This window comes from Macrotis lagotis, chromosome X, assembly GCF_037893015.1.
Source record: "Macrotis lagotis isolate mMagLag1 chromosome X, bilby.v1.9.chrom.fasta, whole genome shotgun sequence".
Classification (NCBI taxonomy): Eukaryota; Metazoa; Chordata; class Mammalia; order Peramelemorphia; family Peramelidae; genus Macrotis; species Macrotis lagotis.
This window is the reverse complement of record NC_133666.1, coordinates 477,360,942-477,388,320: the sequence shown is the minus strand read 5'-3', so window position 1 is coordinate 477,388,320 and position 27,379 is coordinate 477,360,942.

The window sequence follows — 27,379 nt, the reverse complement described above, 5'->3', positions numbered from 1 at the left end:
CAGCTTTCCTAATATTGAACCAACCCTGAATTCTTGGCATAAAATCTAGCTTGGTCATTGTATATTATCCTAGTGAAAACTTGCTGTAACCTTCTTTGCTAAGATTATATTTAAGATTTTGTATCCATATTCATTAGGGAAATTGTTCTATAATTTTTCTTTCTGTGTTTTGAATTTTCTTGGATTAGGTATTAGGACAATAATGGTGCATAGAAGGAGTTAGACAGAGTTCTCTCTTCACCTATATTTCCAAAGTGTTAATATAGAAATTGAACTGATTGCTCCTTTAATGCTTTATAGAATTCACTTGTGAATTTATCTGGCACTGGAATTTTTACTTAGGGAGTTCAATGATAGCTTGCTGAATTTATTTTTCTGAGATAGGATTATATAGGTATTTAATTTCCCCTTCATTTAACCTGGGCAATTTATAGTTTTGTAAATATTCATCCATTTCACTTAGATTATAAAATTTGTTGCCCTACCATTGGGCAAAATAATCCTGAATTATTAGTTTAATTTCTTCCTCAGAGGTGGTGAGCTCAACTTTTTCATTTATGATACTAGGAATTTGACTTTCCTCTTTCTTTTTTAAATCCAATTAACCTGAGATTTATCAATTTCATTGGTTTTTCATAAAACTATTGTTTTATTAGTTCAATGGTTTTCTTCCTTTCAATTTTATTAATTTTTCCTTTAATTATTAGAATTTTTAATTTGTCATTTAATTAGAGGTTTTTAGTTCTTTTTCTATAATTTTTTAGTTGAGTTTAGTTCATTGATTTCCTCTTTTTCTATTTTATTCATATAAGCAGTTAAAGATATAATATATCCTCTAATAACTGCCCCGGCTATAGCCCATAAGTTTTGGCATGTTGTCTCATTATTGTCATTATCTAGGAAGAAATCTTTAATTCTATCTAGAATTTGTTGTTTGATCCACTCATTCTTTAAAATAAGGTTATTTAGTTTTTAATTAGTTTTACATCTGTGTCTCCATGGGCCATTATTGCATGAGATTTTTATTGCATTATGATCAGAGAAGGAAATATTTACTATTACTTCCTTTCTGGATTTGATTATAAGATTTGTATGCCCTAGTGCATGGTCAATTTTTGTGTATGTACCATATATTGCAGAAAGAAAAAATTATTCCTTTCTATACCCAATTTAATTTACTCCATGGCTAGGTTTTCTACCATTCTATTTCCCTCCTTAAATTCCTCTTTGTTTATTTTATGGTTAGATTTAACTAAATCTGAGAGAGGGAAGTTGAGATTTCCCACTGGTAGAGGGTTGCTGTCTATGTCTTCCTCTTATTCAGCTTCTCCTCTAAGAAGCTGGTTATTATACCATTTGCTTCATACCCATGTAGTTTTGAAATGGAATCTTTATCTATGGTACCTTTTAAGAGGATATAGTTTCCTTTCTTATCTCTTTTATTGAGATCTATTTTTTCCAGCTGTTTAGTCTGGGGTAAAGATTGCTACCCCTGCCTTTTTAACTTCAGTTGAAGCAAAATATATTCTGCTCCCATATTTTACCTTTACACTATATGTACCCCTCTGCTTCAAATGAGTTTCATGTATGCAGAATATTGTAGGATTCTGGTTTTTAATCAATTCTACTATTTGCTTAAATTTTGAGATAGTTCATCCCATTCAAATTCAAAGTTATAACTACTAAAACTTTTTTGTCCTCCATGCTATCTACCCTTTTATTTTTCCCCTTTTTTCATTTTATCCATATTCCCCTGTAGTTCACTTATGAATATCACCTCATTTGGTCCTTTATATATACCCCCTCCCCTATCTTTCCCCTTTCCCTTTGTCCCTTCTTTCTTTCCTTCCTTCTCTCAGTTCCTCTTCCCCCCTTCCCCCTCTTTTCTCTTAATATTTGAAAGGTAAGATAGGTTCCTAAATTTAACTGAGTGTGTGTATGTTAATCCTTCTTTGAACCAAATCTGATGAGAATAAGATTCAGGCAGTGCTAACTTCTTCCCTTCCTCCCCTCTATTGCAAAATGTACTTTGTACCTCTTCATGAGATGTGATTTACCCTCATCCAATCTCCTCTATCCTTCCATCTCTTTTCTTTCTCCCCTCTTTAAGGAGATATTTTTTTAAAATAATTTTATCAGAGTCACGGACAAATGATAAATGTTCATCCATTACTTCTGGTTAAGGATATTCTCTCTAATAGCTTTACAATTCTCAAGAGTTATGAAAATCTTTCTCCCAGATAGGGATATAGCCAGTTTCATCTTATTGGGCAGCAATTTTTTTTTCTTTTCCCTTTTTTTCCCTTTTCATGTATCTCTTGAGTCTCTTGTTTGAAGTCCAAATTTTCTATCTAGTTCTGGTCTTTTCTTCAGGAAAAGTTGGAAGTCCCACATTTTGCTAAATGTCCATCTTTTCCCCTGGAAGAGAAGGATCAGCTTTGCAGGATAATGAATACTTGACTGCATTCCAAGCTCACTTGCTCTTTGGAATATCATATTCCAGACCCTTAAATCCCTTAATGTTGATGCACAGTTCCTGTGCGCCTTGGTATCTAATTTGTTTCTTTCTGACTGCTTGCAGGATTTTATCTTTTATCTGATAGTTCTGGAATTTAGTCACATTATTCCTTGGTGTTTTCATTTTGGGATCCCTTTCAGGAGGGGATCAATCCATTCTTTCAAAAACTTTTTACCCTCTGGTTCCATGATATCAAGGACAATTTTCCTTCAATAGATTCTGAAATTTTGCTCCAGACTTTTTTTTATCCTTAGTGTGTTCAGGAATCTCAATGATTCTTATGTTACGTATCCTGGATCTATTCTCTAGGTCAACAGTTTCTCTGATAAGGTATTTTATGTTTTCTTCTATTTTTTTAAGTTTTGTTTAACAGAATCTTCTTATTTCATGAAGTCATTAGTTTCCACGTATTCCATTATTTTTTAAGAGAAGAATTTTCTTCATTTACCTTTTGAAATTCTTTTTTCAATTGGTCATTTCTATATTTGAAAGAGTTTTCCCTTTGCCCAATTGTGATTTTGATAGAATTGCTTTCTTTTTTACTTTTCCAATTCTATTTTCCAAGGATTTGTTTTCTTGTTGCAAGTTGTTACTTTTCTCTTGCACTTCTTTCCCCATTTTTTTCCAATTGATTTTTGAACTCCTTCCTAATCTCTTGAAATAAATCTTTCTGAGCTGGAGATCAAGTAACATTTTCCTCTAGCTCTCTCTAAGTTATGGTTTTTGTCCTGCTGGTAGTTTTCAATGGAACCCTGGCCCTTCTACTACCTTTTCTTCATTTTCCATGGATCTTGTTTTCTAGGAGGGGTTGGTTCACAGATCTTTGCTTTTGAAAACCCTAGAGTCTTTGTTCACTGGGCTTAGTAGTTCCAAATGGGCTGACCAGTAGGGGGTGCTCGTGGCTGTCTATGGAGTGTCTGTGACCTTGATTTATGGGGTAATCTCTGGGCCTGGGCAGGGCAGCAGGGTCTGAAGTAGCCTATCACAATGTTTTAAATTTAATCTCTTTATTCTACCGAGAGAGAAAACTGCTGCCCATACCTGAGCCTTGGGGTAGGGGGAGCTGTTACTGTGCTTTTTCTGGGAAGAGTCACTTTCTCCCACAGAGAGGGGTGTAGGGGACTCATCTAGAAACATGGGTTCTCTGCTTAAAATACAGGCTCCCTGGTCTTTCAGGCCAGTAGAGCTAAGCAGATTGATGTCTATTCACAGAGGTGGAACACACCTGTATACTAGGTTGGCACACTCCCTCAAAGCTCACTGGAGCTCTCCTGCATGCTCACATAGAGCTTCAGTAACTTTTCTCAAGGTAGTCCTGTAACTCACCCCACTCTCTCTGGGCTGTTTCTCTGCTTTCTGCCCCCAGCACATTAACCTTCCCCTGAGACAGAACTTCTTGGTAGATATTCTTCTTTGTTCTTCTCTGAATTCTGTTAATCTTAATTCTCTTAAGAAGCTTGATTCATACTAGTTCTGAGGGAAAGCCAGGAGACCTTAGCACAGTGCCTGGCTTCTCTCCACCATCTTGGTCGGGCTAGGGGTTTCTAAACAAATATGAATTCACAATTTTAGAGACAATAAAATAATGATAAAAAAGTTAAGAAAATATTTCTAAAATTCTAAGTGAGTAGGTTAAAGCATGCAATAAAATGCTCCTTGAAATCTCTCTCTTTCTCTTTCTCACACCTTCTCCCCTCCATAGATGAAAGGTCAAAACTAGCCTAATATTGATTAACTATGTGACCCAAGGAAAACACTTAAACTTTGTCTGTCTCAGTTTCTTCAGCTGTAAAATGGGTATTATAAAAATAGCACCTATATTGCAGGGTTTTTTGTGAGGGATAAATGGGAAATTTATAAAAGTAATTAACATAGTATGTAGAACAAAGTATAGACAACTGTATTGCACAGTAGAGGACCCATTTGGACTCAGGATGACTTGTCTTCTGGAGTTCAAATATGTCCTCAGACTCTTGCTGGCTGTGTGACCCTGGGTAAATGATCTAACTTTTTTATTAGGTCAGTTTCTTCATTTCTAAAATGAACTAGAAATGGAAATGGCAATCTTTCCAGCACCTTTATAAATAAAACTACAAATGACATCACAAAGATTCAGATACTACCGAAAACTACTGAGCAACAGCAGTACATAATAAACATTTAATAAACACTTGTTTACTCTCTCCCTCCCTCCTTTGTTCCATTTCTTTCTTCTATTCTCCCTCATTTCCTCCCTTTCCCCTTCTTCCTTTCTTTCCTCCCATCTATCTTCCCATTTCCTCACCCTTCCTCACCCTTCCTTTCCTTTCTTCTTCCATTTTCTCTTCCTATTGCTTCCTTTAACACCGCTCACCACATAGTCACTCCCCCCCCCCCCACAGCTTGGAAAATTTATCTATGTTATCCAAGTCCTTCACAGAGGACCTGGCCGATTTGTTAGAGACTCTTGTTTGTTTTATATTACTGGTTAATGAGTACTGATATACAGGTATATGTGTTTGTGTGTGTTTTAATAATATTGAGATAGCTAAAAGCAATTTTTTCAATGAAGGATATCCTGAAAGTGTGAAGAAAATAAAAAATCTAATCCCTATAATTTCTCAGCAGAACATATTCACACGGTGTATTCTGGTCACATTCCAAGTCATGTGTAAAGAATAATCATGCAAATAAGGTTATGGAAACTATTGCATCTGGAGGTCAGTAGATTGTACACATGTGGTAGAGTCAGAACTCAAGAGATCAAAATAATGTCCTAGTTTATGAACCCATTGAGGTATATTAATCACAATGGTAGCTAGAAAAATCTGGTAACATACTGTAGACATTTTACAAATGTAGTCTCCCTAATAAATATTTTATTGATAATTCTATAGTATTTGACTGATGGGAGCATTTTTCAGGAGAAATGTTTATATCTGGTTTCTAAAATTTTCATATATAGATAGAAATTTATTTTTATATGCTGTGTGTGTATGCACATACATATACATATGCATATACATATATCCAAATATATTGCTGCTACCCAGCTACTTAACTTGAGTTCACCACGCAGAAATAGTTAATGACTCTAGGCTAGTGATAAAGAAATTTGTTTCTCTTTTATCTTTTGAGAATTGTATTTTCTATTGGAATAGATCTGGTGGGGAGAACCCAATATATTATCACCTTTCAAATGCCTCCTCTATTTACTCCAAATGTCACTGACCCCTTTAGTTTTTTATCTTTTCACTATAATCAAAATAGGACCATGCAATATTTCCATTATTGAAGAAAATGCATTTTGGCATTACTTCATTTGCCAAAACTTGGTTGAAGTAAACTATTTTTTTATTTTTTACTAAATATAAAATATAGAAGGGATGCAAATTTCCTCCCCACTATACCTTGACAAGTTGCTTCAAAAGGAATGGCAGCTTACACCACTGGTTGGAGTCTGTGGAAGGCTATGGTAGCAGTGATGGGTTCTACTTCTTTGAAGTCCATGAAAAACGGAGTAGGTTTATCACCTTTTGGAACCTGTATAAATCTGCAAAAATTCAACAAGTTAAAAAGTCGAGGCAACATCTGCCAGGAGTCTTAGTATATGTGTGACTGTGTGTGTTTGAATGTGTATATGTGCGTGTGTGTGTGTTTGTGTGTGTGTGTGTGTGTGTGTGTGTGTGTGTGTAACCATTGACCAAAGAATTCCTATTGGTGGATCTTTTCGTGAGTTCTGTTATGAACTGTTTCTGTGTGTGTGTTCAACCTGTAAATAACAAAGCATGAAGTTATGCAAAATCCTAAATTTCCCAGTTGGGGGGATGAATTTAACAAGCCAGATATATAGAAATTTCCAGAGTATATCCAAATCCTTTGGGTTTATGAGAGCCTCTGATATAAAACTTACTATTATATAAGGGTTTTGAAATCTCATTTATACACACAAACATACACAAGCATGCAAATACAAAAATATAATACTTGAAGTCAATTTTCCAGTCATGAAGAACACACTGAAATTTATATATCCTGAAATAAACTCTTTAGGAACGTTGATTTGTCAAGATTTACCTGCTTAACTATAAAAATTTGTTCTAATCTTGCATAAATGATAAGGTCAAAGCAAACTGAAATCTACAGAGGATTTGCAAATTTCATCTTATACCTGTTTCACTTTCTCCTCCTATACTAAACCTTAAGGCCAGAATTGCTAGCATGTCATGATATAATTGATTCATCTATCTCTTATCCTCATTTCTTCCTTATCCGTACCCACATATTAAAGTTAGCAGTAGGAAAAGAAATGGAGTGGGCCAGAAATCAGGAACAAAAAAAACAAGGCTCTGAGGAAATCTGCATGATATATGTACATATATATAATACATATATATATCACATAAATACATATATATATATATTTCTGTGTATGTATGTGTGTTTATGTAAGGATATCTATCTATCTATATCAACTGAGTTATGTGTCAAATAATTGATTCAATAGAATTTTTTAATTATGTTGGAATCTGCCTTGATTCTGTTTTACAAGTTTTTGAAGCCTTCAAAAAAGGTTTTACCTGGTTTGCCACAGTGTTATCTTGTACCTGATAAAAGCTCATTTTCATCAGCGTTGAAAATATTACAACCTTCTAAGATTAGAGTGCCTCGTGATCTATAAGGTGGTGAAATTATGCAGCCCCTGTTGTTCTTAGCTTTAAAAATCTTTTTTCTTCAGTTGCATTCTCTTGAAAGAAAGCATGCTGTTTAAAGCAACACCTGCTTCCATAGTTACTGAAAAGAGGTCTCCCCTAACACCCCCCTCCCTATTAAAAGTTGTAAATGTGTTCTTTTCCTCTTGATGGAATTCCTCCTCTAATTCCTTCAATTCAAAATAAGCCTTTTAGGTTTCAGCATAGTGTTTTCATGTAGTGCTAAGTAGTGGTATGTGTATATGCCAGTATAATCAGTTAGTAGAATTCAAAGAAACGTAAATAAAACTTATATTACCAATTCAAAGGAAAAGTTAATATGGGGAGAAAGATATTATTTAAAAAGCTCAATTTTGATTAAGCACATCTCTCCCTATTTGTCTGACTTCTTCCATCATTATGCATGAATGAATGAAGCAACAGGAGACCAGTTTTTGGATATCTTCAATGAAGCATTTATCACAATTATAACGTATTAATATTTTAGTAATGCACTGAAACATTTCATCAGTTGTAAGGTGGCAAGTTATTCTGTCACTTAGCTTAACAATGTTTTTATTTCTCTATTTTTATTGTGAACTTGACAATCAAAAACTAGCAAAATTATTTCAGGATACAGAGAATAAAGAAGATAATTAAATAAGTAACTGAATTTATTGTGGTATACAGTTCTTAAAGAAATATGTATATTATATTAAAGTTTAAAATATGTTGACAAAATAAGTGTATTTTGATCCTTTTTGCATTTCTTTATTTTTCTTCTATGCATTTTAGTTTTTAGTGATGCTCTTTTCTAGTGTCAGTAATTACCCACTAACTCTTCTCTTCCTTCATAGAAATGATACCATGAAATAAATAAGTTTAGTAAAGCAAATAAATAAAAACATTGGCCATGTGAAGAGAATGCATATCTGATTCTATATCTCCAATTCAAAGGAGTTCAATTTGAGTCCCATTGCTGAAAGCAGACCGCAAAACTCCCCCATGGAAGGGATTTTATATTAAATATTTATTTGGAAAAATATTAAACAAAACAAATAAAAATGTAATAAAAACAATCAATGCTAATTTGTCATTTTCTAAATCAATATGTAAACAAAAGGGAATGCTTTTTTTTACATTTAACTTTACTTTTCCAGTTCATAATCTCTCTTTCAAGATGTGGGAGGAATATTTTATCACTAGACTTTTGAAAACATAATTGGTCACTAGTTTGGTCAGAGTCCTGAGGTCTTTGAAAGATCTTTCTCTCAAAAATAGGATTGTTGCTATTATGTAGATTGTTCTTAACCACAATCATGTGAACTTGCATCTGTTCAGACAAATCTTATCATAATTTCTTAAATATGTTATAGTCAACATTTCGAACCTTATTTTGGTAACATTTTTTCAAATATTCTGCATTTGATTCCAAATTATCTTATTCATAGTCTTAAGTTATAATAAAAATGTGTTAATAATATTTTTTAGCATATAAGTACTTTCCATCAGCACTTGGTCTTTTTGGAGGACATAGTCAAAAGGGTAGGCAGTGTTTAGTGACTTTTTGATGTATAGTTTCCAATTATTTTTCAAAATTGTTTAATTAACATACAGGTCTATCAACAATGAATTTCTGAACTTCTCTTCCCATGATCACTGCAATAGCAATCATTTTTGATCATTTTTGTTTATCTAAAGATCATGAGGTCTAACCTGATAATTGTTTTAATTTGCATTTTTCATATTTCCAAGAGGATATTTTTTCATTTTTCTGGAAAGTTTATTTACAAACTGCCTATTGTTATCTTTTGACACCTGTCTATTGTGAAATACTGATTACTTTTATATATGTACATATTATTTATGTCTCTGTCATAGTAAATATGTCAATTCTTCATCAATTTTCTATTTTTTAAATCCTATTCTCATACATATATGAGATATTGTCTTTCTTCTTATGTATTTAATTACTTGTACAGAAACTTTTATTTTATATATTCAAAAATGTTCCTTTTGTCTTTTATGGTCATCTTTATTTCTTTTTTTTAGATTGGAATTCTATTCAGTCTCAAGAAGGAAGGAAGATTAACTTTTTTTTAAGGTTTTTGCAAGGCAGTGGGGTTAAGTGGCTTGCCCAAGGCCATACAGCTAAGGTAATTATAAGTGTCTGAGCTCGGAGTTGAACTCAGGTCCTCTTGACTCCAGGGCAGTTGCTCTATCCACTGTGCCACCTAGGTGCCTAGAAGATTAACTTTAAAGGAACACACAAAGCAAAAAAAAGTAAACTGATCCAAATGAATTTATAGAACTTTTAACAAAGCTTTGTGAAAAATTGAGAAAGAAATCAGTCTGCCAAACTGTTTATGAGACAGATATTCTCCTAATACCTAACCAACAAAGAATAAAAGAGAGGGAACTGTAAGCCAATAGCATTAATAACTACTGAATTAAATTTTTAAATAAGATCCTGGCAAAAACTTTACAATAAAATTATGCAAGAAATTATTCATTATGACCAATTTGGATTTTTTCCAGGGGAAACATGGATAGTAAATTATTAGAATAATAATCAGCATACTGATAAAACAAGCTATCAAATTAAAATTATCTAAATAGATGCAGAAAAACCAGTTTTTCATGCTAAAATAAATTATACAAAGTAATAATGTAGTGGTATCATTTTAATGTAATAAGGAGTATCTATTTAAAACCAAATTTATTCTCCCAAAAATTGATTATACTCTAAAAACCCAGCTAAAATTTAAGATTAAAGCAAGAATCTTCCCTTCCCTTCTCTTATTTGCAATGTATTTTTCATTTTTAATTTGAAAAAGTTATTATTTGATGAACTTCTATGCATACTACCAATTATAACAAGACAAAAAAGTGCTGTTTTTTATTTATTTAAGAAATTGGAGCTAAGTGACTTGCCTAAGGTCATATAGCTAAGCATTTACTAAGTTTTTGAGCCCATATCTGAACTCAGGTCTCCTGACTCCAAGGTCAGGGCTCTGTTCACTGCACCACCAACTTTCTCTAAAATAAAGGCATTTTTTAAGGACAAAAAGAGCTAAAACTATTCATTATTAAACTTAGCAAATTTTATGGATTCAGATAAATTAATTTTGACAATTGAAATTTTTAGCTAAATTCAAAATTTCTACATAACAATAAATTCCTTGAAACAATAGTAAATCAAGATTTATTCTAGTTTTAAAATACACAAAATATTTGAGAGTCTATTTGTCAAGGAACACTCAATATTTATATAGATTCACTTTACCATATCCCTTAAAGAAACAAAAGATTTTTAAATATTTATAAAGTTACTCAGTGTTCATGACTGGACCATTGTACTATAATAAAAATATCATTAAAATTACAATTAGATTTAATGCTATATTAATGAAATAATTTATCATATTTCATAATGATAGATAATAATATGATGATATTCATTCAGGGGAGCCAAAATAATCTAGAATATCAAGAAAAGCAATGACATAAAAGGTAACTATGCAGGGAGAGTAATACTTCCATATCTTAAGCTATATTATAAAGTGATAATCATCCACAAGTTACTATTTGTTAAAAAAATAGAAAAGCATATCTATGGGATAAACTAGAAATAAAGGGATTCAATAAACAAATCTTTGAAAAAAATTAACCAATATTTAGCTTGGAAAGAATTTCCTATTTTATAAGAAGAACTGGAAAAAGTGGGAACTCATATGATATAAAAAAAAGTTGAAGCAACATCTTGTGCCACATTCCAGAAAAAAAAATGATTGCATATCCATATAATATTAAAGGTGAAGTCATTAAAAATCAAAAAGAAACATACTTACCTTTCATGTCTTTAGATGATGAATTGTTTAACAAAACAAAGAGTCAGAAATAATTTTTAGAGAATAAAATAAATTAGGTATATTATGTGAAATTTAAAAGCTGTATAAATCAAAAGCAGCTAAGATATTAAATGGATTAATTAACTAGAAAGATAGGCATCAAATAATTTCTGATAAGGGTTTTATATCTAAGATGTATAAAGAGCCACAGAAAACTGGAGGCAAAAAGAATACAATGCTTGACTTGGAGTAAGGAAACATAAGGAAATCTGACCTCAGACACTTAGAACTATGTAAACTTGCACAAGTTACTTAATCTCTCTTTGTTTTGGTTTTCTTTTCTGTAAAATAAGGATAATGATATCACTTCCCAGTGTTATTGTGAGACTCAAAGGATTGTGAAATTCAAAGGCGACAAAAATGAAAAATGCCTTACAAATCTTAAAACACTACACAGTGACCAAAAGTTTTTAAAGAATATAAACAAATAGCTCTAAAACAATTACAATCAGAAAATCTACTAATAAAACATAAATATATCTATATGAATCATAATCTAATGACTCTGATATTTCACTTCACAACAGAAAATTGAAAAAAAGCACTATTCAATGTGTCAGTGTGAAAAGAATAGGCACACTTAATTCATTGTTGGTGAGAATGCAAATTTAGCAGCCATTATGGAAAGAAATTAGGAAGTGAGCAAATAAGTGACTAAAATGTCCATACTTTGTAATTCAGAGCTAGGATCGTTGTTATATATTTACTCCAATTGTATGTATTATTGACAAAAAGAAAAACTCTATACATTACAAAAATTTTATAATAACTTTTTTTGAGATAAAGAATCCATAGGTTGGGGAATGGTTAAACAAATTGTGGTACATAAATGTTGGTTGATTGAGTCTTGTCCTTCTTTATTAAAGAAGAGCAAAATGACATCACTATGCTTGAGACAAATTTCAGTGTGTACAACTGTGGCTGATAAAACCAATAGGAGCTCAGAATTCTCTGTCACAAGTCGGGCACAAATGGTCTGTGTGAACAATTGGGGGTGGACATTCTAAACTCAGATTTCCTTTGAACTGCTTCACTTCTTCCTTCCTCACACAGTAAAGTCCCCCTCACTGACGAGGGTATCCCTTGCAAGGTGATGCTGTGCCACTGTTTCTCATGCTGTACAATCAATTCTAAAGATCTTCAATGAGACCTTAAGGGTGTGACCCCCTTCTGAGAACTCACCCTGTGTGAGTTCTCCAAAAAATAGTATTTTTAGCAAGTGTATCTTTGGCATTCTAACAATAAGTTCAGTCCATCACAGTTACACTCTCTAGTATTGTTGGAATACTTGGCAGTTTAGCTTGAGAAAGGACCTCAGTGTCTCATAACTTCTTCCAGTTGATCTTCAAAAGCTTACTAAAACAATTTAAAGGGAAGCTATTCAGTTTCCTGACATGGTGCTGGTAGACTGTCCAGGTTTTACATGCATATAGCATTGAAGTCAGCACAAAGACTCTGTAGACCTACAGTATGGTAGTCAGTCTGATACCTCTTCTCTCCCACAATTTCTTTTGAAGCCTCCCAACTACTGAGCTAAGTAAAATCCACAAATAGTTAAAATTGGACACTGTGAAATTATAAAAACCAACTTTAAACCCAAAGAAGACATGTGAGAAGATACAGATCTCCATTTCTTTGAATTTGTAAGATCTGTAGGAAGAGAACATTGCATAAATGCTAGATTTTTTTCTTTGAAAGTATTGATTAGTTTACTGTATTACTCTTCTTGGTCCCATTAAAAAATCTATTATAAGACATGATCTGAGAGTCAGAGGTGGGAAAAGTGACAGAGTAGGAATGGGGGGGGAATCTAGATAATGTAAAATAAATGTGTGTTTGTGTGTGTGTGTGTGTGTGTGTGTGTGTATGCCAGAGAATTTTGAATTTTCTCATCAGTCAAATATGTGAAAAATAAGCCTTTCCTATGTGTTTTATTTTCTTTTCCCTTTTATGTTTAGCATATATATCATTTTGGAGTAGTATATGTTGTAAGATATGTAAAAAATTCTACCAATTTTTTTTCTCATTTTCCCAGTAGACTTTATTGATTCAGTAGTTCCTAATTCTAGTGCTTTTCTATTCATGGATTATTAAAAAAAGCATGCTAAAAATCTTACTTCTGTTTCTTTTTTATATTACTGAAAAGGATTTAATAACCTCTTTCTTCCTTTCCCTTCCCCTTTCTTCCCTTCCCTTCCTTTCTTTTTCCTTCCCTTCTCTTCCCTCTCTACCTCTGCTCTATCAGTCATACTTTTGGGGAAATTCCAAGTTCAGTTTGAGATATATTGAATTTAAGATGCTTCATTAGTACCTAGAATAAAATGACCATAGTTAGTTCCTGATATGGGAATAGAATTCAGTAAGAGTGTAAGGGTTATATGTATCTGTGCCTCTGTGTGTGTGTAATAATGCAATGTATGCCACATATACAAACACATACGTACATACATACATATATACACATGCACACAGGTATTTTGTAAATAGATAAAGTTATGGGAGGTGAAAACTCAACAAACCTAAGAGTATAGACAAAATAGAACAATGATGCTTGTGGCACAGTAACAGTTTTGGGTGAGGATAAATGAGATAATTTAGTAAAGATTATGATAAGAGTATTCAGATAGGCAAAAGCACAAGTCGGTGTCATGAAAATCCAGAGGGGAGAGTGAATTAAGATCATCAAAGATTACAGAGAACAGATAAATGAAAGCTGAGGAAGGCCATAAGATCAGGCCATGAATTTTCATTTTCGTTGCACTATGAACTTTTTTTTGTCTTTAGGAATATACTATTTCATTCTTTCCCGTTAATTATCATGAATGCAGATTAATTGAATGCAATGCAAATTGAATGAATGCAATCCAAATTGCCTTTTCCTGTATATTTCAGTGTCTTTTTCACAAATTGTGAAAAATTCTGTTATTTGTAACAAATTGATAGAATTTGAAAGTCAGAATGTTTGTCTCTGTGTCTGTCTGTGTTTGTGTTTGTGTGTGTGTGTGTGTGTGTGTGTGTGTGTGTGTGTGTGTGTGATTGTTTTCCCAATCAAAGCTTAGTTGTCTGTATTAGAAAGTTTTAGAATATTTTTGGTTTTGTTTTGATTTTTTTCCTCCACTGAAGTGTCTGGATGTTTATGCTTTGTTATGTTCCATAGGCAGATATATGATCCTTAAGATCTTTCTGTGAATTCTCTCTTCAAAATCTGTCACTTTGTCCAGTATAGAATCCATGTATTATCTTTTCCATCTCTTCTGATACATTACCAAGAAAATGCTAAACTGGAAAAGATCTAAACCTTCAAAGAAATGGGATCACATGAAGAAAACCTATTCTGGAGAGTTAAAGACTTTGGATTGTAAGATAAATGAAAAAAGAAAGAGAGAAAGAGAGCAAAGAGTTATAATAGACACAAAGGTATGCTAAGAGACAGGGAGAAAAGGAACAACAGCAACAAACAAGCAAACCAAAATCTTAGGAAGAAACTCAGATGTCTCTGACAGTAGAATTTTTCCCATAGTCATGGATAACATCACCAAAATAGAAAATAAAATGACACTTCCACCTGACAGGCATTCTGAACCAAATAATGCCAAAGGAAAAGAAGTAGATAATTTTATGAATAATTTTCTTTGTTGCACTAATTTTGTTCCAAATCTCAGAAGTTCTACTTTTTGGAGAGATTCTCCATCACTCAGTTTCTCCTACACACAAGTGTTTTATAATTCTTGACTGAGACATCTTGTTTGTTTGTTTGTTTGTTTGTTTGTTTCTTTCTTTCTTTCTTTCTTTCTTCTTTTTATGAAGATAACAAAAATTATTACTACATTGCTTGTTAAATATAATATGTTCTTAAAAATAAACTATACAGAACAGGAATTTATGTCTTCATCCCTGATCCTCTTTGGAGGTCAAGGTATTCTTTGTTTTTCATTTATTAAAATAATTTTGATTTATTTTATTTTTCGCAAATTACATGTAAAGGTAGTTTTCAACATTTATTTTTGTAACATTTTTGTAAGATTTTGAGTTCCACATTTTTTTGTCTTCCTCCCTTCTCTTCTGCCTCCCTATTACAGTGAACAATCTGTTGTAGGTTATATATGTATAATCATGTTTAGCATATTTTCATATTAGTTATATTGTGATAGAAGAATCAGAACAAAAGGGGAAAATAAGATAAATTTTCAGAAGTTAAAATGACATAATTTGGTTTATAGTCAGACTCCATATATCCTTATCTGAATGTGAATGGCATTTTCCATCACAAGACTTTTAGAATAGTCTTTGTTCATTGAACTGCTGAGAAGAAATAAATTAATCATGGGTGCTGATCACACAGTGCTGCTATTAATGTAGACAATGTTCTCCTAGTTCTACTTACTTTATTCAGCATTAGTTCATGAAAGTTTTTTCCAGGCTTTTCTGGAACCTACCTGCTCATGATTTCTTAGAGAATAAAAGTATTCCCTCTCATTCACATATCACAATTTGTTCAGTCATTCCCCAATTGATGGAAATCTCTTCAATCTCTAATTCTTTGTCACTCCAAAAAGAGCTGCTATGAGAAATCAGAGTTCTAATCTGAATTCATTCTTGATTTCTATATTTCAAAACATTTTTTCTTTTTGAATTTCCTGAATTTTCATACTGTTTTTATATATTCTCTCAAAAGTCCAGAGCAATTCTCACTTTTCTCTATTAATACATAGCTTTTGTCTTCAACTGTATGATGTCACAAGTCTTTATGTTGCTTTGCATTCATAGTAGAAACATGAAATAATTTAGCTTATGGAAGTGAATAAGAGATATATGTATTAAACTCTTACAATAATTCATAAGGATTTTTATCTTGTTTAGGGTTATTTTTCCTTTATGCATTCATTGTAACTATCCTTTCTATGATGCATAATTTCTTTCTGTTGATGTTTTAAGGATAGAAAAGTTTGTGCAAAACCAATATTCTTCCATCTTATTGAATTCTTTTTAAAAACAATAATGAATTTTAAACTGATAACCTAAATTATTCCACTCTAACAAATTTATGTTAATTTTCTTATTAGGAAACAAATTCAAAATTCAATTAAAGCCATTTTGTCTCTATGGAGTTGGTAATTTTTTAATAACAGATGGTGCTCAGTCTCCTATATCTAGTGTTAAGGGCACATCTACTGGGGTTTTTGATGATCTGTTTCTGAAAATATATTCTGATTTATAATTTATATTTAATCTTTCAGTGACTTTCAGAAAATTTCTAAAATATTATTAATCTCCAACAAGTAAGACTTACATTTCATTATATGACTGAATCCCACATCATTTGCTTACCACATTAATTAAAGAAAGCATTTCAATGTAGTTGAAGTTATGACCCTGACATAATTACAGGTTTCATCATTATGCATATAGATATCAGTCAATCAAATATATATACTTTCCTTTTGTGTTGAATTTTTGTTTGTAAATCTTGACTGAAATAACAGTGAATAAAAATAACAGTAAGGTTTCCATCTTAAAACATACTTGGGCAACAGCTGATTTTATCACCTAAACAATAATTCCAAAAGAACCAACACCAAGTAGCATACTAACACAAGGATACTTACTGTATAAGCATTTTTTAAAAAGAAGGGTTACAGCTAGGGATCAGATTGCACTGTTAGAAGCTAGCTTTGCCTCACCAAACTTTGTTTCATTTCTGGGGAAATGTGTAGATGGTCTCATTAATTTGATACAAAGGATAAATTATGCTTTACAAGATATGATGGTAAGTCAGCTGAAATTTAGTGAGACTTGAACTTCAGGATACTTCACCATATCCCACAGAAAATGATGTAATTGTTCTATGACAAGTGACTATGTTTTTTCATATACTTCACTTGCTCCAGATCATTTTAGTGTTTTGCTGATGTTATCATTAACAACAATGTAACCTGAAATAGAGAATTTTTAGCTGTTCGCAAATAAGTTGTAGTTAGAACAAAAGTAAGTGATCTCATTTCTATTTTCTTTTGCTAATGAATTTGTGAATCAATTTTGTGTCCTTTGAAAAGTAGGAGATTTATACACTGGAAACTTTTTATTCATTTTATGGCATCACAGTTTTAGAGCTAGAATAGACTTTAGAAACCATCTGACCCAATTAATTCATGTAAAACACAAGGAACTGAACCCCAGAGTTATCTAACTTGCCCATAGACAACCCATACCAGTATTCACACACAGGGCCTCTGACTCCAAAATAAGCATTCTTTCAACCATATGGACAATATGAATTGATTTAATTTATCATCAGTGGTATTCTTTGGATTTCACTCTAACACAACATGTCCTCAGGAAGAACATTACCAAAAAATCATCATCAAGGAGATTAGTTCAGGTCTAGTACTCACAATTATCAGTAACTTCTACACCTCTGATTAGAGGACTGGAAAATGGGAAAATTGGGGGGGGGACTGCTACCAAAGTCTCCCTATAAAGAAGTGTCAGAATTCCCCTGAACTCACGATTTCCCATATGCTATACTTTTGATTATATTATATCTTCATCATGTTGATTTGAACCTCCTTATCCCCAATCTTATACCTGATTTTTAGCTTCCTTTGGTATACTTCCTGTGATAAATGTTAAACTTCTTGAGATCATGGATTGTCAAAACATTTATTTGTTTCCCCAGGATATAGCATGATCCCCAGTACTTAGCAGCTTGTTGTTGTTATTGTTTGTCCTTGTTCTTCTATAGGAACAATGACATCTGGAGGATAATGCTTTGAAAGTGAACTCGATTTAAAGATGCAGTGGTGTGCAATATCATTAGCTTCCTTCTCTCCTACAGAGTCAACTGAGTCCAATGGTGAGACATAGGTCAGATGACTGTAGATGGGCCCAGATATAGTGGGAGATCATGACTTTTTTAAGGTCTTTACTAGGTCTCAATTGTCTGAGGCAACAACCATTCAGTGATTTAAGTCTAGCTAAGAAATAATGCAAAAGATGTCCTAGTTTATCTACTCAAAAAAAAAAATCAGTCCGGGAGGGGAAGACATTCAGGATTTCTGGTCAGAAAAGAAACAATTACTACTTTATACTGACTGATGGCCTGGCAAATAGTAAGTTCAATTAATATTTATTTATTGTATTGCAATACATTAACAATTTTAGTCACAAGATTTATTGAAAGGGAGTACTTCAGAAAGGATATGGAGAGCAAATCTCAGACTATTAGGTCTATTTTCCAAGATAATCAGGGAAAAAAAATTAAAAAAACTTATGTACTAAAATATTTATAAAAGCTCTCTTTGTGGTGGTGCATAGAACTGTAGATTGAGGGAATGTCCATCAATTGAGGATTGTCTAAACAAGTTTTGACAGACAACTACAATAATGCACTGTAAAAAATGATGAGTATGTTAAATTTAATAAAACATGAAAAAACTTGTATGAAACAATGAAGTGTAAAATGAGCAGAACCAAGAGACAGTAACAGCAATAATGTTCAAAGAATAATTGTGAATGATTGTTATTTGGAAGTATTATAAATATTCACATCAAAAACAAAGGATTTTTGAAGGAAGATGTTACTACCTCTAGAGAAAAAACTGATATTTAGAGGTCTGCATAGGTATGACTTCACATACATGTGTACGTATGTGAAGATTTTTGTGTGTTAAGTGATGGCTTTCTCTAGTGTGGTATAAAAAGGAAAAAAGGATACAATTAGGGTCTTAAAGTGTAACAAGAATGCATTTAATTTTATTTAAACTTTAAAATAAAAAAAAATATATATACATATATATAAATCCCCTGCCTCCCTACAAGTCCTGGTTTCAAGGCCTATTCCCTTGCTATAAATTGAGAGGACGAGATTAAGTATCTTTTAAGTTCCTGTGACATCAATATCCATCATACATTCTTAGTTTTTCCTCACTTTCAAATCTATAATCCTAAATATGATGATTCTGAAGTAAAAGAGATCATACAAATGTAAATATAACATTCCTAAGAGGATGTTAGGTATCAAGATGGGAAAGAATTGGAAAGGCTTAAGTGCTTCAGGAAAGATGCCATTTAACAAACCACATGCTTTCCTTGAAGTTGTATGGTGTAGTGATTTTTAGAGTAGATTTGGACTCAAAAGACCTCAGTTGTTGTCTTAGCACTAAAAGATTTTTTAGGTTTTGGAACTTATCATTCTACCTAACTTCTTTGAGTTTCAGTTTCTTCACATGAAAAATGGAGATGATGCACAAATTATCTACTCTCAGAATTGATATTTAAAAAAAGCATGGTAGTGTGAGATTAGTTACAGTTTTCAATAACCATTTTCAAGATGAAATTATTTTAATTATTAAATTTTGCACATCCATAAAAGTTTCAAAGTAGAAAAATAAATGTAATGAAAATCTCTCTTGGCTAAGACTAAGTCAACCAGAAATTTGGAAGTGTTATCACCTAGTAAATCACCTGGTAAACCAATACAGATGCTTGGGAAATAAAAGTTTGTTTCTATGGGAATGAATTTTTTCATCCTTATTCCTTATTTAAATTCATATGTGGCTGTTGAAATGTCAATAATAAGAAATATATATATATATATATATATATATATATATATATATATATCCAAACACATTTGGAAATCACCAGGGTAACAGGAGAGAATGAAGAACTCCCAGTTGTTTTTCTTGTTCTGTGTTTTGCTTTGATTGTACACAACTATATTGTTGAAAATATGCATGCATATCTCATCCATTCCTTCTTGATTTTTTTATTTTTATATACAGTGTTAGTTCTTATCATAAAAATAAAATAGTTCATATTTTCTTTATCAATTAATACAATGCATCAAAATATAAAACATTTTTTCTACTTATAAGCTCCTTAGAAATGTGCAAAGTTAATTTATGACAATGTAGCTACACACAGTGAAAATAACAAAAAAAACTTCCATCTCATCTAGCAACTGGGCAGATATAAGCTGTATTTTTACAAAATAGTGTTAAATGTAAGCTCTTGAATTGATTGATAGATAGCCTCTTTATAAAAAGATTCTATTGAATGACCCCCAAGAAAAATCATGGGTTTAGGGCTATATATCCTCACTAATGGTGATAGCTTTTCTTTGTTCTGTCTAGCATATGCCATGACCATAGAATAAAGCAAACCTAACTGGCCAGTAAAGGCTTCATATCATAACCTTGGTCTCATTGCTATGCTATAAGTCCAAAACACTGAACTAACATCACAAAATCTTAACATTTAAAAAAATTAATAATGCTGGGTATTTTAGCACATCTGACCCTAGTGACTTATTCCTACCATAATTGCACAGTAACTCTCCTATTTAGAAAATGTCCTTTAAATACCTTAATTTCTCTTTGATGTTTGTGAAAATTCACAAACTCAGTTGCTATAGGAACCATGAACTTCTATCCTTCCCCATCTTTAGTGTTCAGGAAGGTCTTCATAGACCATGACTTCTAGAGATCACAATGACAATAACCCCTAGATATATAATTCTATAATTAGATATCTTGGCCGACTAGTTCCTTTAGTTTTAGTATGATATTAATAAGTCAACTCTGATAACATAAATAAAAGAAGCAAAACATAAGAACCAAATTAGAACTAGCACCCAGATAAGCCAAAATTTAGGATGTTGACTGATGGTGAAAGAGAAACAGAAAGAATTAAGATTCCAATAATAAACATGAATCATAAAATGAGAAAACAACAGAGAGGTACAAGGAAGAACATACAAAGCCATTCAAAGTCACAACAAAATATAATGGTCAGAAATCAATTAGGTAAGAGTCAAAAGAAAACAATAGTGAAGAATTTCATAAAATAGATGAGTAAAAGACAAATCAGAAATCAGAAGATCTAAGGAAATCACAGGGGCAAAACTGTAAGAAAAGATGTAAGCATCCAGAACACTCATTTGGCGACAAACTTTTGCTTCAATTTCAAGAAAACTTACCTGGTCTGACTTAGACAAGAAGCAATCACAATGCTGAACTACCCAGATAAGTAGATACTCGCCACATTTTGAAGATACTAATTGTGTGAAACAAGTTACGATAAACCAAGTTACCTTTGTTTATTGGAATACTCAATTCTGCATAAAAAAAATGACAGTTGATATCTTCAAGTAATTTACTTTCTACCGCAGATACATTACATATAAAGCACAAAATAGGGAGAGAATGTAATAAATAAGAGACAAAGTACACTCAGTGGGAGAGAAAGAACCGTTAAAAAAGAGAGGGCTGGAGATCAAGAAATTTAGTCAAATATACTCCACAGGCTATGAAAATTGAGTGATACAATATATTGAATTACAAACAAGAAACAACAACCCTGAAAAATTCATCCTATTCTTTCAGGAGGAAAGATGGATTTTCAAGGAAATAGAGGACTTCAATTTTAACTGATGAAAAGAAAAGAAATAAACAGAAAATTTGATTTTTTGAAATACAAGACTCAAGACATGCATAAAAAGGAAATAGGAAGGAAAAAAAATCTAGTCAATGAGACTAAACCATCTACCTTCCTACATGGAAAGACAATTCTTGCAACTCTTGAGAACTGTATTTCTTTTAGGATAATTGAAAGTAGCATATATGAAGAGGCACAAAGGTCTTATCATAGTAGAGGAAAAGAAGAAAAGATATTAGCAGTGAGTAAATCTTCATACTAAAAAAAATTAGCACAAGAGGGAATGACATCCAATTCAAATTGGCTTTAGAAATTTATTCTAATCTACAGGGAAGTAAGAGGATAAAGGGAAAAGAAAGGGCAAGAAGGAACTGATAAAAGTGAAGGGAAACATAAAAGTAAAAAAAAGTTAAAGTAGAAAGGGAGAAGAAAAAGAAAAGGGCCTAAGAAAAGGGAGGGCACAGGAGGCAGCAGACAGAAACAAAACATTGATGAAGAGGGAAAAGGGGAAAGGAGAGAGAAAAACACAAACAGGGGAAAGGAAAAAAAAAACTGATGGAAATACAAAATAAGTGTGAGTGTGAATGCGCTGAAGTTTCTACAAATTGGAAGTGGATAGTAGAGTAGATTAAAAATCAGAATCCTACAATATATGGCTTTACAAGAAACACATTTGAAACAGAGAGATACACAAAAGGTAAAGGTAAAGACTGGATCAGAATTTATTGTGCTTCAACTGAAATTAAAAAATAAACAAGGGCTAGCAATCCTGATCCCATACAAAGCAAAAACAAAAATAGATCTAATTAAAATGGATAAGGAAGGGAGCTATATTTTACTTAAAAGTATCAAAGACCGGGGGTGGTCAGGCGGTGCAGTGGATAGAGCACTGGGCCTAGAGTCAGGAGTACCTGAGTTCAAATCTGGCCTGAGACACTTAATAACTAACTAGCCGTGTGGCCTTGGGCAATTCACTTAACCTTGTTTGCCTTGCAAAAATCTAAAAAAAAAAGATACGAAAGACCATGAAATAATATCAAATATATATATATATATATATATATATATATATATATATATATATATATATATATATAGAGAGAGAGAGAGAGAGAGAGAGAGAGAGAGAGAGATAGATAGATAGATATAGATATCTACCAAGTGATATAGCAATATAGCATTCAAATTCCTAGAGGAGAAGCTAAAGGAATTACAAGATGACATAGACAGCAAAATTATATTAGTGGTTCATTTCATTTTTTTTTTGCAAGGCAAATGGGGTTAAGTGGCTTGCCCAAGGCCACACGGCTAGGTAATTATTAAATGTCTGAGACCTGATTTGAACCCAGGTACTCCTGACTCCAAGGCCAGTGCTTTATCTACCATGCCACCTAGCCACCCCAAGTGGTTCATTTCAACCTCCCTCTTTCAGAATTAGATAAAACTAAGCATAAAATAAACAAGGAAGAAATGAAGAAAGTGAATAGAATTTTTAAAAGCTAAAACTCTGGAAAAATTTGAATGACAAAAAAGTTAGATATTTTCTTTTCTGTGGTACTTGGCACTTCCACAAAAGTTGAGCACATGTTAGTTGGGGCATTAAAAACCTCACAATGAAATGCAAAAAACAGAAATTGTAAATGCATACTTTTCAAATAATAATGGAATAAAAATGACACGCAACAAAGGGTCATGGAAAGATAAGTTAAGTCAATTTCATACTATATAACCTAAATTTAAATAATGAATATATCAAACAGCAAATCATAGAAGCAATAAAGAAATTAATCATGAACAAAGACAATATGAGACAACATGCTAAAAGTTTTGGGGGAAAACTATAAGGTGAAATTATTCATCTTTAAATAATAACAATAAAAAATAGAGAAAGAAAGGGTAAAAGTATTGGACTTGACACTGAGAAAGCTAGAAAAATAAATAATTAAAAATCTCAAATTAAATACCATATTAGAAATTATGAAAATGAAAGGAGAAATTAGCAAAATTGAAAGTAAGAAAACTATTGAACTAATAAATAAAACCAAAATTTAATTTTATGAAAAAAAGTAAAATCTTTGGTTAATCTAATTAAAAAAGAAAGAAGAAAACTAAATTACAAGTATTGAGAATAGAAAGGTAAAAGTCTCCACTAATGAGGAAGAAATTAAAGTAAAAATTCAGAGCTATTTTTAAAATTTTCATCGATATGCACATGCATATTTTTAATTTCCAAAATGTCTTTCCACCCTCCCTTTCCATCCCTCCTCCCCTCAGTGGTGAGCAGTCAGGTTACATATTGTGATAAATGTGTTTTCAGGTTGGTTGTTTTTTAGTATGAGGAACTAGGATTTAGGGAAAGAGATATATTAGAGATAATTATTATAAAGTGTTCATCAGATAATGAAGTATTGTTTTGTTTTGTCTTGTTTGTATGTGTGTATGTGTTTTATTTTGTTTTGTTTTTCTTCATCAGGATGGGGATAACAACTCCATAGATAGTCTGAACTGCTGGGAGGAGCTGCTTCCTTCAAGTTGCTCATCACAAAATGCTGATGATGTGTACATTGTTCTCTTGGTTCTAATCCCTTAGCTCAGTATCAGGTCCCATAAGTTTTCCTATGATCCTCTAGAGTCTAAAAATTTATGTTTTCTTATGAAATAATAGTATTCATGTGCCAAAAGTTGTTTAACCATTCCCCAATTGATGGGCATCTCTTCAATTTTCAATTCTTTGCCACTACAAAAAGGGCTGCTATAAATATTTTGGAACATACAGAACTTTTCTCTTTTTTATAATTTCTTCTGAATATAGACCTAGAATTGGAATTTCCTGATCAAAGGAACAGTTTTATTGCCCAAACCTGAACAAAGTCTGAACCCTGAGAACAGTGGGTTAAAAGACAGGACTGGGTTGGGAACAAACTACTCTTAAGTGAGAACCTGAAAAAAAAGGAGAGGAAAAAAAAAAAAACCTCTGCAAAGGCAAGACCTGGACTGTATAGGAAACAACTTGGCCAATGGAAAGCCAGAGATCAGATCCCAGCACAAGCAAAAAAAAAAAAAAAAAAAAAACTCTTGGATCTATATTTTCTATACCCAAGGCACAGAGCAAAAACCACAAAGATGAACAAAAAAGCTAAAAGAGTGCTCACCATAGAAAACTACTTTACAGAGAAAAATGATAACAATGCCTTGTCTGAAGAAGAAAGCTATGAAAAATCACTCACATGAAAAGTATCAAAACAGGCTATAAATTGCATTCAAATACAAAAACTCATTGAAGAGCTTAGAAAAAATTTAAAAAACAAAGAAGAGAAGAAAAATGGAAATAAAGAAATGAAAGTTCTACAGCAAAATTATGAAAAATTGATCAAAGAAATAAACTCCTTAAAAGTAAAATAATCAAGTGGAAAAGGAAACATAGAAGCTAATTGAAGATAATAATACCCTAAAAGTTAAAACTGAACAAATAGAAGCAAACGAATCCAGAAGACTACAAAATTCCATCAAAGAAATTGAAAAAGGCTGAAAAAAATTGATGAAAATGTAAAGTACTTTATAGGGAAAACAAATGACCTGGAATATAGATCCAGAAGAGACCATCTACGAATCTATCAAACTACTAGAAAGCCTAGAACAAAAAAAGAAGGGGACAAACTTCATGCAGGAAATTTCAAAAGAAAACTGTACAAATATACTAGATAAAGATAACAATATAAACATAAAATAAATCCCCAGAAATCCTCCAGAAAGAGATTCAGGATAAAAACTCCAAGGAGTGTATTTAGCCAAATTTCAGAACTCGCAAATAAAGTACAGAATATTGCAAGCAGCGAAAAGAAAGCAATTCAAATACAAAGGAAACACAATCAGACTCACACAAGATCTATCAGTATCAACATTGAAGGATCAGAAGACCTAGAATAACATACTTTTGGAGAGCAAAAGAACTCAAATTACAACCTAGAATGTACTACTCTGCAAAATTCAGCATAGACTGTTATGGAAAAAGATGGATGTAAAACGAAATTGGGGACTTCGAGAATTTCCTGACACACATACCAGAACTGAACAGGGAATTCAATTGCCAAATACATGACTCATGAGTTGCAAAAAAAAGGGAAATGAAAAGGGTAAGGAAAAAACAAAATAAATGTAGGTCAAGACCATCAAATTCTCAACAATCATAAAAAGGAACATATAACACTTGTAATTTTTTAGAACTTTACTTATCTTAGGATAATTAAATGGTAGAATATAATTGAAGAGAATGAACTTAAAGGATATGGGTATATTTGGGTCTTATATTTTCACTGAAGAGATCCAAAATGAAATCACTATGTTTCAGATAAAAAGCCCTGAAGAAAAGCAGGGTTATTAACTTTAAATTTATGTGTCTCATTATCCTATAACACACTTTAATTCTACTGTGCTTAGCATTCAGTCCTCATGAAGGCTTCATAAACTATGATGTCCTGAGTCAGTGTCTCTGTAAATTACAATCATTTATAAATTTTTAGGTGAGACCACCAAAGTCTCCCAGTAATTAGAGATTTTTAATATTCTTAAAGTTAATTAGATCAGAGTTTGACTTAACCTGTACTTCACTTAACAAGGGATTGAGTACCCTAGGAAAGGAGGAGAGGGATAAAGTGGGAGAGAGAATAGAACTTGCTTCATGTAACAATGTGTTGAGTACCCTAGGTGGGGCAGGGGGCAAGTAATGTGTGAGAGAAAATTGGCTCGTGGGGAGGGGCACAAATAGTTCAAGAAATGATATGACTTTGGATGATACTTTAGCTCATAAGCAGAATTGTAGGTACTTGAAAGATATTTGAAAAGGGGATAAGGTAAAAAAATGATTGTAATTATAATTTAATGCAATTTGAGCATCATAAACTACCAAAAAAGAATTAAAGCACATTATAAAGTACAAAATGTGTGATTTTAACTATATTAAAATAAAAAGGTCTGACACTAAGAAAATCAATGTTGTCAAAATTAGAAGGAAAGCAGAAAGTTGGGAAACAATCATCACGACTAGTTTTGAAAAAGGTCCCATTTCTAAAATATATAGAGACTTGCATTAAATTCATAAGGTAGGGGGTGGCTAGGTGGTGTAGTGGATAAAGCACCATCCCTGGAGTCAAGAGTACCTAGGTTCAAAACCGGTCTCAGACACTTAATAATTACCTAGCTGTGTGGCCTTGGGCAAGCTACTTAACCCCATTTGCCTTATAAAAACAAAACCTGAAAAAATTATAAGGTAACAAGTCATTCCCCAATTGATAAATTGTCAAAGGATATGAACAGAGAGTTTTCAGATGAAGAAATTAAACTATATATAATAATATGAAAAAAAAATGCTCCAAATCATTACTGATTAGAGAAATGCAAATTAAAGAAACAATGAGGTACCATCTCACACATATCAGATTGAACAAGATGAGAAAAAGGGAAAATGATCAATGTTGGAAAGGTTGTGGGAGAATTGGGGCATTGATGCATTGTTGGTGGAGTTGTGAACACATCCAGCCTTTCTGGAGAGTAATATGGAACTATGCCCAAAGAGCAATAAAACTGTTCATACCCTTTGACCATGAAATTCCAATTTTAGGTCTATAACCAGAAGAAATTATTTTTTTTAAAAAAGGGATAAGTCCTATCTGTTCCAAAATATTCATAGCAGCCTATTTGTAGTGGCAAATAATTGGAAATTGAGGCTATGCCCATCAATTGGGGAATAGCTAAACACGTTTTGGCATATGAATACTATGGAATAGAATTGTTCCATAAGAAATCACGAATGGTAGGACTCTAGAGGAGCATGGAATTACTTACAG